A 10,000-nucleotide genomic window follows, 5' to 3' on the forward strand; every position below is an offset into this window, starting at 1 on the left:
GATGCCTTGCCTTGCCATCACCTCCATACATTCTCAACCAAGCCCGGCTAGCTCAGTCGGTAGAGCATGAGACTCTTAATCTCAGACTTGTGGGTTCGATCCCCACGTTGGGCGGATGTTATTTCTTTTCCTGTACCATTGTATGTGGAACACTTTCAACTTGCACCACCACAGCGCAAATGGCTGTCCTCACTTTCACAAAATACACTGCCATATCAGCAAAAACTCAGGACTGCATTGGCCGGGAATCGATTCCGGGCCTCACGCGTGGCAGGCGAGAATTCTACTACTGAACCACCAATGCTCCACAGATGCCTAATTTTACACTTACTCATGTACTTTAGTGTATAAAACAAAGCATGAGTGTCAGGATGCCTTGCCTTGCCATCACCTCCAAGCCTACGTAACCAAGCCCGACTAGCACAGTCGCTAGAGCATAAGACTATTAATCTTAGGGTCATGTATTTGAGCTCCATGTTGGGCAGTTGTTTTTTTCTCTTCCTGTACCATTGTATGTGGAACAGTGTATACCTGCATCACCACAGCGCAAATGGCTGTCCTCACTTTCACAAAATGCACTGCCCTATTAGCAAAAACTCAGGAATGTATTGACCGGGAATTGAACCCGGCCTCCCACGTGGCCGGCTAGATTTCTACCACTGAACCACCAATGATCCACAGATGCTTAATTTTAGACTTACTCATGTACTTTAGTGTACAAAACAAAGCAGGAGAGTCAGGATGCCTTGCCTTGCCATCACCACAACTCCTTGGTTACCAAGCATTGCTAACTCAGTCGGTAAAGCATGAGACTCTTAATCTCAGGGTCGTGGGTTCGAGCCCCACATTGGGCGGATGTTTTTTTTCTTTTCCTGTACCATTGTATGTGGAACACTGTCAACTTGCACCACCACAGCGCAAATGGCTGTCCTCACTTTCATAAAATGCACTGCCATATCAGCAAAAACTCAGGACTGCATTGGCCGGGAATCAAACCCAGGCCTCCCGCATGGAAGGCGAGAATTCTACCACTGAACCACCAATGCTCCACAGGTACTTAATTTTACACTTACTCGGGTACTTTAGTGTATGGAACAAAGCAGGAGTGTCAGGATGCCTTGCCTTGCCTTGCCTTGCCATCACCTCCATGCATTCGCAACCAAGCATGGCTAGCTCAGTCGGTAGAGCATGAGACTCTTAATCTCAGGGTCGTGGGTTCGAGCCCCACGTTGGGCGGATGTTTTTTCTTTTCCTGTACCATTGTATGTGGAACACTGTCAACTTGCACCACCACAGCGCAAATGGCTGTCTTCACTTTCACAAAATGCACTGCCATATCAGCAAAAACTCAGGACTGCATTGGCCGGGAATCGAACCCAGGCCTCCTGCGTGGCAGGCGAGAATTCTACCACTGAACCACCAATGCTCCACAGATACTTAATTTTACACTTACTCGTGTACTTTAGTGTATGAAACAAAGCAGGAGTGTCAGGATGCCTTGCCTTGCCATCACCTATACACATTCTCAACCAAGCCTGGCTAGCTCAGTCGGTAGAGCATGAGACTCTTAATCTCAGGGTCGTGGGTTCGAGCCCCACGTTGGGCGGATGTTTTTTCTTTTCCTGTACCATTGTATGTGGAACACTGTATACTTGCACCACCACAGCGCAAATGGCTGTCCTCACTTTCACAAAATACACTGCCATATCAGCAAAAACTCAGGACTGCATTGGCCGGGAATCGATTCCGGGCCTCACGAGTGACAGGCGAGAATTCTACCACTGAACCACCAATGCTCCACAGATGCCTAATTTTACACTTACTCGTGTACTTTAGTGTATGAAACAAAGCAGGAGTGTCAGGATGCCTTGCCTTGCCATCACCTCCATACATTCTCAACCAAGCCTGGCTAGCTCAGTCGGTAGAGCATGAGACTCTTAATCTCAGGGTCGTGGGTTCGAGCCCCACGTTGGGCGGATGTTTTTTCTTTTCCTGTACCATTGTATGTGGAACACTGTATACTTGCACCACCACAGCGCAAATGGCTGTCCTCACTTTCACAAAATACACTGCCATATCAGCAAAAACTCAGGACTGCATTGGCCGGGAATCGATTCCGGGCCTCACGAGTGACAGGCGAGAATTCTACCACTGAACCACCAATGCTCCACAGATGCCTAATTTTACACTTACTCGTGTACTTTAGTGTATGAAACAAAGCAGGAGTGTCAGGATGCCTTGCCTTAGCTTCACCTCCATACATTCTCAACCAAGCCCGGCTAGCTCAGTCGGTAGCGCATGAGACTCTTAATCTCAGACTCGTGGGTTCGAGCTACACGTTGGGCGGATGTTATTTCTTTTCCTGTACCATTGTATGTGGAACACTTTCAACTTGCACCACCACAGCGCAAATGGCTGTCCTCACTTTCACAAAATACACTGCCATATCAGCAAAAACTCAGGACTGCATTGGCCGGGAATTGATTCCGGGCCTCATGCGTGGCAGGCGAGAATTCTACCACCGAACCACCAATGCTCCACAGATGCCTAATTTTACACTTACTCATGTACTTTAGTGTATAAAACAAAGCAGGAGTGTCAGGATGCCTTGCCTTGCCATCACCTCCAAGCCTACGTAATCAAGCCCGACTAGCACAGTCGCTAGAGCATAAGACTATTAATCTTAGGGTCATGTATTTGAGCTCCATGTTGGGCAGTTGTTTTTTTCTCTTCCTGTACCATTGTATGTGGAACAGTGTATACTTGCATCACCACAGCGCAAATGGCTGTCCTCACTTTCACAAAATCCACTGCCCTATCAGCAAAAACTCAGGAATGTATTGACCGGGAATTGAGCCCGGCCTCCCACGTGGCCGGCTAGATTTCTACCACTGAACCACCAATGATCCACAGATGCTTAATTTTAGACTTACTCATGTACTTTAGTGTACAAAACAAAGCAGGAGAGTCAGGATGCCTTGCCTTGCCATCACCACAACTCCTCGGTTACCAAGCATTGCTAACTCAGTTGGTAAAGCATGAGACTCTTAATCTCAGGGTTGTGGGTTCGAGCCCCACATTGGGCGGATGTTTTTTTTCTTTTCCCGTACCATTGTATGTGGAACACTGTCAACTTGCACCACCACAGCGCAAATGGCTGTCCTCACTTTCACAAAATGCACTGCCATATCAGCAAAAGCTCAGGACTGCATTGGCCGGGAATCGAACCCGGGACTCCCGCGTGGCAGGCGAGAATTCTACCACTGAACCACCAATGCTCCACAGTAACTTAATTTTACACTTACTCGTGTACTTTAGTGTATGAAACAAAGCAGGAGTGTCAGGATGCCTTGCCTTGCCATCACCTCCATACATTCTCAACCAAGCCCGGCTAGCTCAGTCGGTAGAGCATGAGACTCTTAATCTCAGACTCGTGGGTTCGATCCCCACGTTGGGCGGATGTTATTTCTTTTCCTGTACCATTGTATGTGGAACACTGTCAACTTGCACCACCACAGCGCAAATGGCTGTCCTCACTTTCACAAAATACACTGCCATATCAGCAAAAACTCAGGACTGCATTGGCCGGGAATTGATTCCGGGCCTCATGCGTGGCAGGCGAGAATTCTACCACCGAACCACCAATGCTCCACAGATGCCTAATTTTACACTTACTCATGTACTTTAGTGTATAAAACAAAGCAGGAGTGTCAGGATGCCTTGCCTTGCCATCACCTCCAAGCCTACGTAATCAAGCCCGACTAGCACAGTCGCTAGAGCAAAAGACTATTAATCTTAGGGTCATGTATTTGAGCTCCATGTTGGGCAGTTGTTTTTTTCTCTTCCTGTACCATTGTATGTGGAACAGTGTATACTTGCATCACCACAGCGCAAATGGCTGTCCTCACTTTCACAAAATGCACTGCCCTATCAGCAAAAACTCAGGAATGTATTGACCGGGAATTGAACCCGGCCTCCCACGTGGCCGGCTAGATTTCTACCACTGAACCACCAATGATCCACAGATGCTTAATTTTAGACTTACTCATGTACTTTAGTGTACAAAACAAAGCAGGAGAGTCAGGATGCCTTGCCTTACCATCACCACAACTCCTCGGTTACCAAGCATTGCTAACTTAGTCGGTAAAGCATGAGACTCTTAATCTCAGGGTCGTGGGTTCGAGCCCCACATTGGGCGGATGTTTTTTTTCTTTTCCTGTACCATTGTATGTGGAACACTGTCAACTTGCACCACCACAGCGCAAATGGCTGTCCTCACTTTCACAAAATGCACTGCCATATCAGCAAAAACTCAGGACTGCATTGGCCGGGAATCGTACCCGGGCCTCCCGCATGGCAGGTGACAATTCTACCACTGAACCACCAATGCTCCACTGATACTTAATTTTACACTTACTCCTGTACTTTAGTGTATGAAACAAAGCAGGAGTGTCAGGATGCCTTGCCTTACCATCACCTCCATACATTCTCAACCAAGCCTGGCTAGCTCAGTCGCTAGAGCATGAGACTCTTAATCTCAGGGTCGTGGGTTCGAGCCCCATGTTGGGCGGATGTTTTTTCTTTTCATGTACCATTGTATGTGGAACACTGTATACTTGCACCACCACAGCGCAAATGGCTGTCCTCCCTTTCACAAAATACACTGCCATATCAGCAAAAACTCAGGACTGCATTGGCCGGGAATCGAACCCGGGCCTCCAGCGTGGCAGGCGACAATTCTACCACTGAACCACCAATGCTCCACAGATACTTAATTTTACACTTACTCCTGTACTTTAGTGTATGAAACAAAGCAGGAGTGTCAGGATGCCTTGCCTTACCATCACCTCCATACATTCTCAACCAAGCCTGGCTAGCTCAGTCGGTAGAGCATGAGACTCTTAATCTCAGGGTCGTGGGTCCAAGCCCCACGTTGGGCGGATGTTATTTCTTTTCCTGTACCATTGTATGTGGAACACTGTCAACTTGCACCACCACAGCGCAAATGGCTGTCCTCACTTTCACAAAATGCACTGCCATATCAGCAAAAACTCAGGACTGCATTGGCCGGGAATTGATTCCGGGCCTCATGCGTGGCAGGCGAGAATTCTACCACCGAACCACCAATGCTCCACAGATACCTAATTTTACACTTACTCATGTACTTTAGTGTATAAAACAAAGCAGGAGTGTCAGGATGCCTTGCCTTGCCATCACCTCCAAGCCTACGTAATCAAGCCCGACTAGCACAGTCGCTAGAGCATAAGACTATTAATCTTAGGGTCATGTATTTGAGCTCCATGTTGGGCAGTTGTTTTTTTCTCTTCCTGTACCATTGTATGTGGACAAGTGTATACTTGCATCACCACAGCGCAAATGGCTGTCCTCACTTTCACAAAATGCACTGCCCTATCAGCAAAAACTCAGGAATGTATTGACCGGGAATTGAACCCGGCCTCCCACGTGGCCGGCTAGATTTCTACCACTGAACCACCAATGATCCACAGATGCTTAATTTTAGACTTACTCATGTACTTTAGTGTACAAAACAAAGCAGGAGAGTCAGGATGCCTTGCCTTGCCATCACCACAACTCCTCGGTTACCAAGCATTGCTAACTCAGTCGGTAAAGCATGAGACTCTTAATCTCAGGGTCGTGGGTTCGAGCCCCACATTGGGCGGATGTTTTTTTTCTTTTCCTGTACCATTGTATGTGGAACACTGTCAACTTGCACCACCACAGCGCAAATGGCTGTCCTCACTTTCACAAAATGCACTGCCATATCAGCAAAATCTCAGGACTGCATTGGCCGGGAATCGAACCCGGGCCTCCCGCGTGGCAGGCGACAATTCTACCACTGAACCACCAATGCTCCACAGATACTTAATTTTACACTTACTCCTGTACTTTAGTGTATGAAACAAAGCAGGAGTGTCAGGATGCCTTGCCTTACCATCACCTCCATACATTCTCAACCAAGCCTGGCTAGCTCAGTCGCTAGAGCATGAGACTCTTAATCTCAAGGTCGTGGGTTCGAGCCCAATGTTGGGCGGATGTTTTTTCTTTTCATGTACCATTGTATGTGGAACACTGTATACTTGCACCACCACAGCGCAAATGGCTGTCCTCACTTTCACAAAATACACTGCCATATCAGCAAAAACTCAGGACTGCATTGGCCGGGAATCGATTCCGGGCCTCATGCGTGGCAGGCGAGAATTCTACCACTGAACCAACAATGCTCCACAGATGCCTAATTTTACACTTACTCATGCACTTTAGTGTATAAAACAAAGCAGGAGTGTAAGGATGCCTTGCCTTGCCATCGCCTCCAAGCCTACGTAACCAAGCCCGACTAGCACAGTCGCTAGAGCATAAGACTATTAATCTTAGGGTCATGTATTTGAGCTCCATGTTGGGCAGTTGTTTTTTTCTCTTCCTGTACCATTGTATGTGGAACAGTGTATACTTGCATCACCACAGCGCAAATGGCTGTCCTCACTTTCACAAAAGGCACTGCCCTATCAGCAAAAACTCAGGAATGTATTGACCGGGAATTGAACCCGGCCTCCCACGTGGCCGGCTAGATTTCTGCCACTGAACCACCAATGATCCACAGATGCTTAATTTTAGACTTACTCATGTACTTTAGTGTACAAAACAAAGCAGGAGAGTCAGGATGCCTTGCCTTGCCATCACCACAACTCCTCAGTTACCAAGCATTGCTAACTCAGTCGGTAAAGCATGAGACTCTTAATCTCAGGGTCGTGGGTTTGAGCCCCACATTGGGCGGATGTTTTTTTTCTTTTCCTGTACCATTGTATGTGGAACACTGTCAACTTGCACCATCACAGCGCAAATGGCTGTCCTCACTTTCACAAAATGCACTGCCATATCAGCAAAAACTCAGGACTGCATTGGCCGGGAATCGAACCCAGGCCTCCTGCGTGGAAGGCGAGAATTCTACCAGTGAACCACCAATGCTCCACAGGTACTTAATTTTACACTTACTCGTGTACTTTAGTGTATGAAACAAAGCAGGAGTGTCAGGATGCCTTGCCTTGCCATCACCTCCATGCATTCGCAACCAAGCCTGGCTAGCTCAGTCGTTAGAGCATGAGACTCTTAATCTCAGGGTCGTGGGTTCGAGCCCCACGTTGGGCGAATGTTTTTTCTTTTCCTGTACCATTGTATGTGGAACACTGTCAACTTGCACCAACCCAGCGCAAATGGCTGTCTTCACTTTCACAAAATGCACTGCCATATCAGCAAAAACTCAGGACTGCATTGGCCTGGAATCGAACCCAGGCCTCCCGCGTAGAAGGCGCGAATTCTACCACTGAACCACCAATGCTCCACAGGTACTTTATTTACACTTACTCGTGTACTTTAGTGTATGAAACAAAACAGGAGTGTCAGGATGCTTTGCCTTGCTTTGCCATCACCTCCATATATTCGCAACCAAGCCTGGCTAGCTCAGTCGGTAGAGCATGAGACTCTTAATCTCAGGGTCGTGGGTTCGAGCCCCACGTTGGGCGGATGTTTTTTCTTTTCCTGTACCATTGTATGTGGAACACTGTCAACTTGCACCACCACAGCGCAAATAGCTGTCCTCACTTTCACAAAATACACTGCCATATCAGCAAAAACTCAGGACTGCATTGGCCGGGAATCGATTCCGGGCATCACGCGTGGCAGGCGAGAATTCTACCACTGAACCACCAATGCTCCACAGATGCCTAATTTTACACTTACTCATGTACTTTAGTGTATAAAACAAAGCAGTAGTGTCAGGATGCCTTGCCTTGCCATCACCTCCAAGCCTACGTAACCAAGCCCGACTAGCACAGTCGCTAGAGCATAAGACTATTAATCTTAGGGTCATGTATTTGAGCTCCATGTTGGGCAGTTGTTTTTTTCTTTTCCTGTACCATTGTATGTGGAACAGTGTATACTTGCATCACCACAGCGCAAATGGCTGTCCTCACTTTCACAAAATGCACTGCCCTATCAGCAAAAACTCAGGAATGTATTGACCGGGAATTGAACCTGGCCTCCCACGTGGCCGGCTAGATTTCTACCACTGAACCACCAATGATCCACAGATGCTTATTTTTAGACTTACTCATGTACTTTAGTGTACAAAACAAAGCAGGAGAGTCAGGATGCCTTCCCTTTCCATCACCACAACTCCTCGGTTACCAAGCATTGCTAACTCAGTCGGTAAAGCATGAGACTCTTAATCTCAGGGTCGTGGGTTAGAGCCCCACGTTGGGCGGATGTTTTTTCTTTTCCTGTACCATTGTATGTGGAAAACTGTATACTTGCACCATCACAGCGCAAATGGCTGTCCTCACTTTCACAAAATACACTGCCATTTCAGCAAAAACTAAGGACTGCATTGGCCGGGAATCGAACCCTGGCCTCCCGCGTGGCAGGCGAGAATTCTACCACTGAACCACCAATGCTCCACAGATACTTAATTTTACACGTACTCGTGTACTTTAGTGTATGAAACAAAGCAGGAGTGTCAGGATGCCTTGCCTTACCATCACCTCCATACATTCTAAACCAAGCCTGGCTAGCTCAGTCGGTAGAGCATGAGACTCTTAATCTCAGGGTCGTGGGTTCGAGCCCCACGTTGGGCGGATGTTTTTTCTTTTCATGAACCATTGTATGTGGAACAGTGTATACTTGCACCACCACAGCGCAAATGGCTGTCCTCACTTTCACAAAATACACTGCCATATCAGCAAAAACTCAGGACTGCATTGGCCGGGAATCGATTCCGGGCCTCACGCGCGGCAGGCGAGAACTCTACCACTGAACCACCAATGCTCCACAGATACCTAATTTTACACTTACTCATGTACTTTAGTGTATAAAACAAAGCAGGAGTGTCAGGATGCCATGCCTTGCCTTGCCATCACCTCCAAGCCTACGTAACCAAGCCCGACTAGCACAGTCGCTAGAGCATAAGACTATTAATCTTAGAGTCATGTATTTGAGCTCCATGTTGGGCAGTTGTTTTTTTCTCTTCCTGTACCATTGTATGTGGAACAGTATATACTTGCATCACCACAGCGCAAATGGCTGTGCTCACTTTCACAAAATGAACTGCCCTATCAGCAAAAACTCAGGAATGTATTGACCGGGAATTGAACCCGGCCTCCCACGTGGCCGGCTAGATTTCTACCACTGAACCACCGATGATCCACAGATGCTTAATTTTAGACTTACTCATGTACTTTAGTGTGCAAAACAAAGCAGGAGATCAGGATGCCTTGCCTTGCCATCACCACAACTCCTCGGTTACCAAGCATTGCTAACTCAGTCGGTAAAGCATGAGACTCTTAATCTCAGGGTCGTGGGTTCGAGCCCCACATTGGGCGGATGTTTTTTTTCTTTTCCAGTACCATTGTATGTGGAACACTGTCAACTTGCACCACCACAGCGCAAATGGCTGTCCTCACTTTCACAAAATGCACTGCCATATCAGCAAAAGCTCAGGGTTGCATTGGCCGGGAATCGAACCCAGGCCTCCCGCGTGGCAGGCAAGAATTTTACCACTGAACCACCAATGCTCCACAGAAACTTAATTTTACACTTACTCGTGTACTTTAGTGTATGAAACAAAGCAGGAGTGTCAGGATGCCTTGCCTTGCCATCACCTACATACATTCTCAACCAAGCCCGGCTAGCTCAGTCGGTAGAGCATGAGACCCTTAATCTCAGACTCGTGGGTTCGAGCCCCACGTTGGGCAGATGTTATTTCTTTTCCTGTACCATTGTATGTGGAACACTGTCAACTTGCACCACCACAGCGCAAATGTCTGTCCTCACTTTCACAAAATACACTGCCATATCAGCAAAAACTCAGGACTGCCTTGGCCGGGAATTGATTCCGGGCCTCATGCGTGGCAGGCGAGAATTCTACCTCTGAACCACCAATGCTCCACAGATGCCTAATTTTACACTTACTCTTGTACTTTAGTGTATA

At 47.5% G+C, this 10,000-nt stretch overlaps 21 non-coding genes across 21 annotated transcripts; 11 read left to right on the top strand and 10 right to left on the bottom strand.

Moving 5' to 3' along the window:
• Positions 1-41: 41 nt before the first annotated feature.
• TRNAK-CUU (transfer RNA lysine (anticodon CUU)) lies at positions 42-114 on the top strand. Its single transcript has one exon. It is a non-coding gene; the product is annotated as a tRNA-Lys (tRNA).
• An 861-nt stretch (positions 115-975) lies between these two features.
• On the bottom strand, positions 976-1,046 carry TRNAG-UCC (transfer RNA glycine (anticodon UCC)). The gene has a single exon. It is a non-coding gene; the product is annotated as a tRNA-Gly (tRNA).
• Positions 1,047-1,163: 117 nt separating this feature from the next.
• On the top strand, positions 1,164-1,236 carry TRNAK-CUU (transfer RNA lysine (anticodon CUU)). The gene has a single exon. It is a non-coding gene; the product is annotated as a tRNA-Lys (tRNA).
• Positions 1,237-1,355: 119 nt separating this feature from the next.
• Positions 1,356-1,426, bottom strand: TRNAG-GCC (transfer RNA glycine (anticodon GCC)). Its single transcript has one exon. It is a non-coding gene; the product is annotated as a tRNA-Gly (tRNA).
• Positions 1,427-1,533: 107 nt separating this feature from the next.
• TRNAK-CUU (transfer RNA lysine (anticodon CUU)) lies at positions 1,534-1,606 on the top strand. The gene has a single exon. It is a non-coding gene; the product is annotated as a tRNA-Lys (tRNA).
• A 119-nt stretch (positions 1,607-1,725) lies between these two features.
• TRNAD-GUC (transfer RNA aspartic acid (anticodon GUC)) lies at positions 1,726-1,796 on the bottom strand. The gene has a single exon. It is a non-coding gene; the product is annotated as a tRNA-Asp (tRNA).
• A 107-nt stretch (positions 1,797-1,903) lies between these two features.
• TRNAK-CUU (transfer RNA lysine (anticodon CUU)) lies at positions 1,904-1,976 on the top strand. Its single transcript has one exon. It is a non-coding gene; the product is annotated as a tRNA-Lys (tRNA).
• Positions 1,977-2,095: 119 nt separating this feature from the next.
• TRNAD-GUC (transfer RNA aspartic acid (anticodon GUC)) lies at positions 2,096-2,166 on the bottom strand. The gene has a single exon. It is a non-coding gene; the product is annotated as a tRNA-Asp (tRNA).
• Positions 2,167-3,207: 1,041 nt separating this feature from the next.
• Positions 3,208-3,278, bottom strand: TRNAG-GCC (transfer RNA glycine (anticodon GCC)). Its single transcript has one exon. It is a non-coding gene; the product is annotated as a tRNA-Gly (tRNA).
• A 107-nt stretch (positions 3,279-3,385) lies between these two features.
• TRNAK-CUU (transfer RNA lysine (anticodon CUU)) lies at positions 3,386-3,458 on the top strand. The gene has a single exon. It is a non-coding gene; the product is annotated as a tRNA-Lys (tRNA).
• Positions 3,459-4,497: 1,039 nt separating this feature from the next.
• On the top strand, positions 4,498-4,570 carry TRNAK-CUU (transfer RNA lysine (anticodon CUU)). The gene has a single exon. It is a non-coding gene; the product is annotated as a tRNA-Lys (tRNA).
• A 297-nt stretch (positions 4,571-4,867) lies between these two features.
• TRNAK-CUU (transfer RNA lysine (anticodon CUU)) lies at positions 4,868-4,940 on the top strand. Its single transcript has one exon. It is a non-coding gene; the product is annotated as a tRNA-Lys (tRNA).
• Positions 4,941-5,801: 861 nt separating this feature from the next.
• Positions 5,802-5,872, bottom strand: TRNAG-GCC (transfer RNA glycine (anticodon GCC)). Its single transcript has one exon. It is a non-coding gene; the product is annotated as a tRNA-Gly (tRNA).
• Positions 5,873-6,913: 1,041 nt separating this feature from the next.
• Positions 6,914-6,984, bottom strand: TRNAG-UCC (transfer RNA glycine (anticodon UCC)). Its single transcript has one exon. It is a non-coding gene; the product is annotated as a tRNA-Gly (tRNA).
• Positions 6,985-7,091: 107 nt separating this feature from the next.
• Positions 7,092-7,164, top strand: TRNAK-CUU (transfer RNA lysine (anticodon CUU)). Its single transcript has one exon. It is a non-coding gene; the product is annotated as a tRNA-Lys (tRNA).
• Positions 7,165-7,283: 119 nt separating this feature from the next.
• Positions 7,284-7,354, bottom strand: TRNAR-UCU (transfer RNA arginine (anticodon UCU)). Its single transcript has one exon. It is a non-coding gene; the product is annotated as a tRNA-Arg (tRNA).
• Positions 7,355-7,465: 111 nt separating this feature from the next.
• On the top strand, positions 7,466-7,538 carry TRNAK-CUU (transfer RNA lysine (anticodon CUU)). Its single transcript has one exon. It is a non-coding gene; the product is annotated as a tRNA-Lys (tRNA).
• An 859-nt stretch (positions 7,539-8,397) lies between these two features.
• On the bottom strand, positions 8,398-8,468 carry TRNAG-GCC (transfer RNA glycine (anticodon GCC)). The gene has a single exon. It is a non-coding gene; the product is annotated as a tRNA-Gly (tRNA).
• Positions 8,469-8,575: 107 nt separating this feature from the next.
• Positions 8,576-8,648, top strand: TRNAK-CUU (transfer RNA lysine (anticodon CUU)). Its single transcript has one exon. It is a non-coding gene; the product is annotated as a tRNA-Lys (tRNA).
• An 865-nt stretch (positions 8,649-9,513) lies between these two features.
• TRNAG-GCC (transfer RNA glycine (anticodon GCC)) lies at positions 9,514-9,584 on the bottom strand. Its single transcript has one exon. It is a non-coding gene; the product is annotated as a tRNA-Gly (tRNA).
• Positions 9,585-9,691: 107 nt separating this feature from the next.
• TRNAK-CUU (transfer RNA lysine (anticodon CUU)) lies at positions 9,692-9,764 on the top strand. Its single transcript has one exon. It is a non-coding gene; the product is annotated as a tRNA-Lys (tRNA).
• The last annotated feature ends 236 nt before the right edge of the window (positions 9,765-10,000 follow it).

This window comes from Pseudophryne corroboree, chromosome 3, assembly GCF_028390025.1.
Source record: "Pseudophryne corroboree isolate aPseCor3 chromosome 3, aPseCor3.hap2, whole genome shotgun sequence".
Classification (NCBI taxonomy): Eukaryota; Metazoa; Chordata; class Amphibia; order Anura; family Myobatrachidae; genus Pseudophryne; species Pseudophryne corroboree.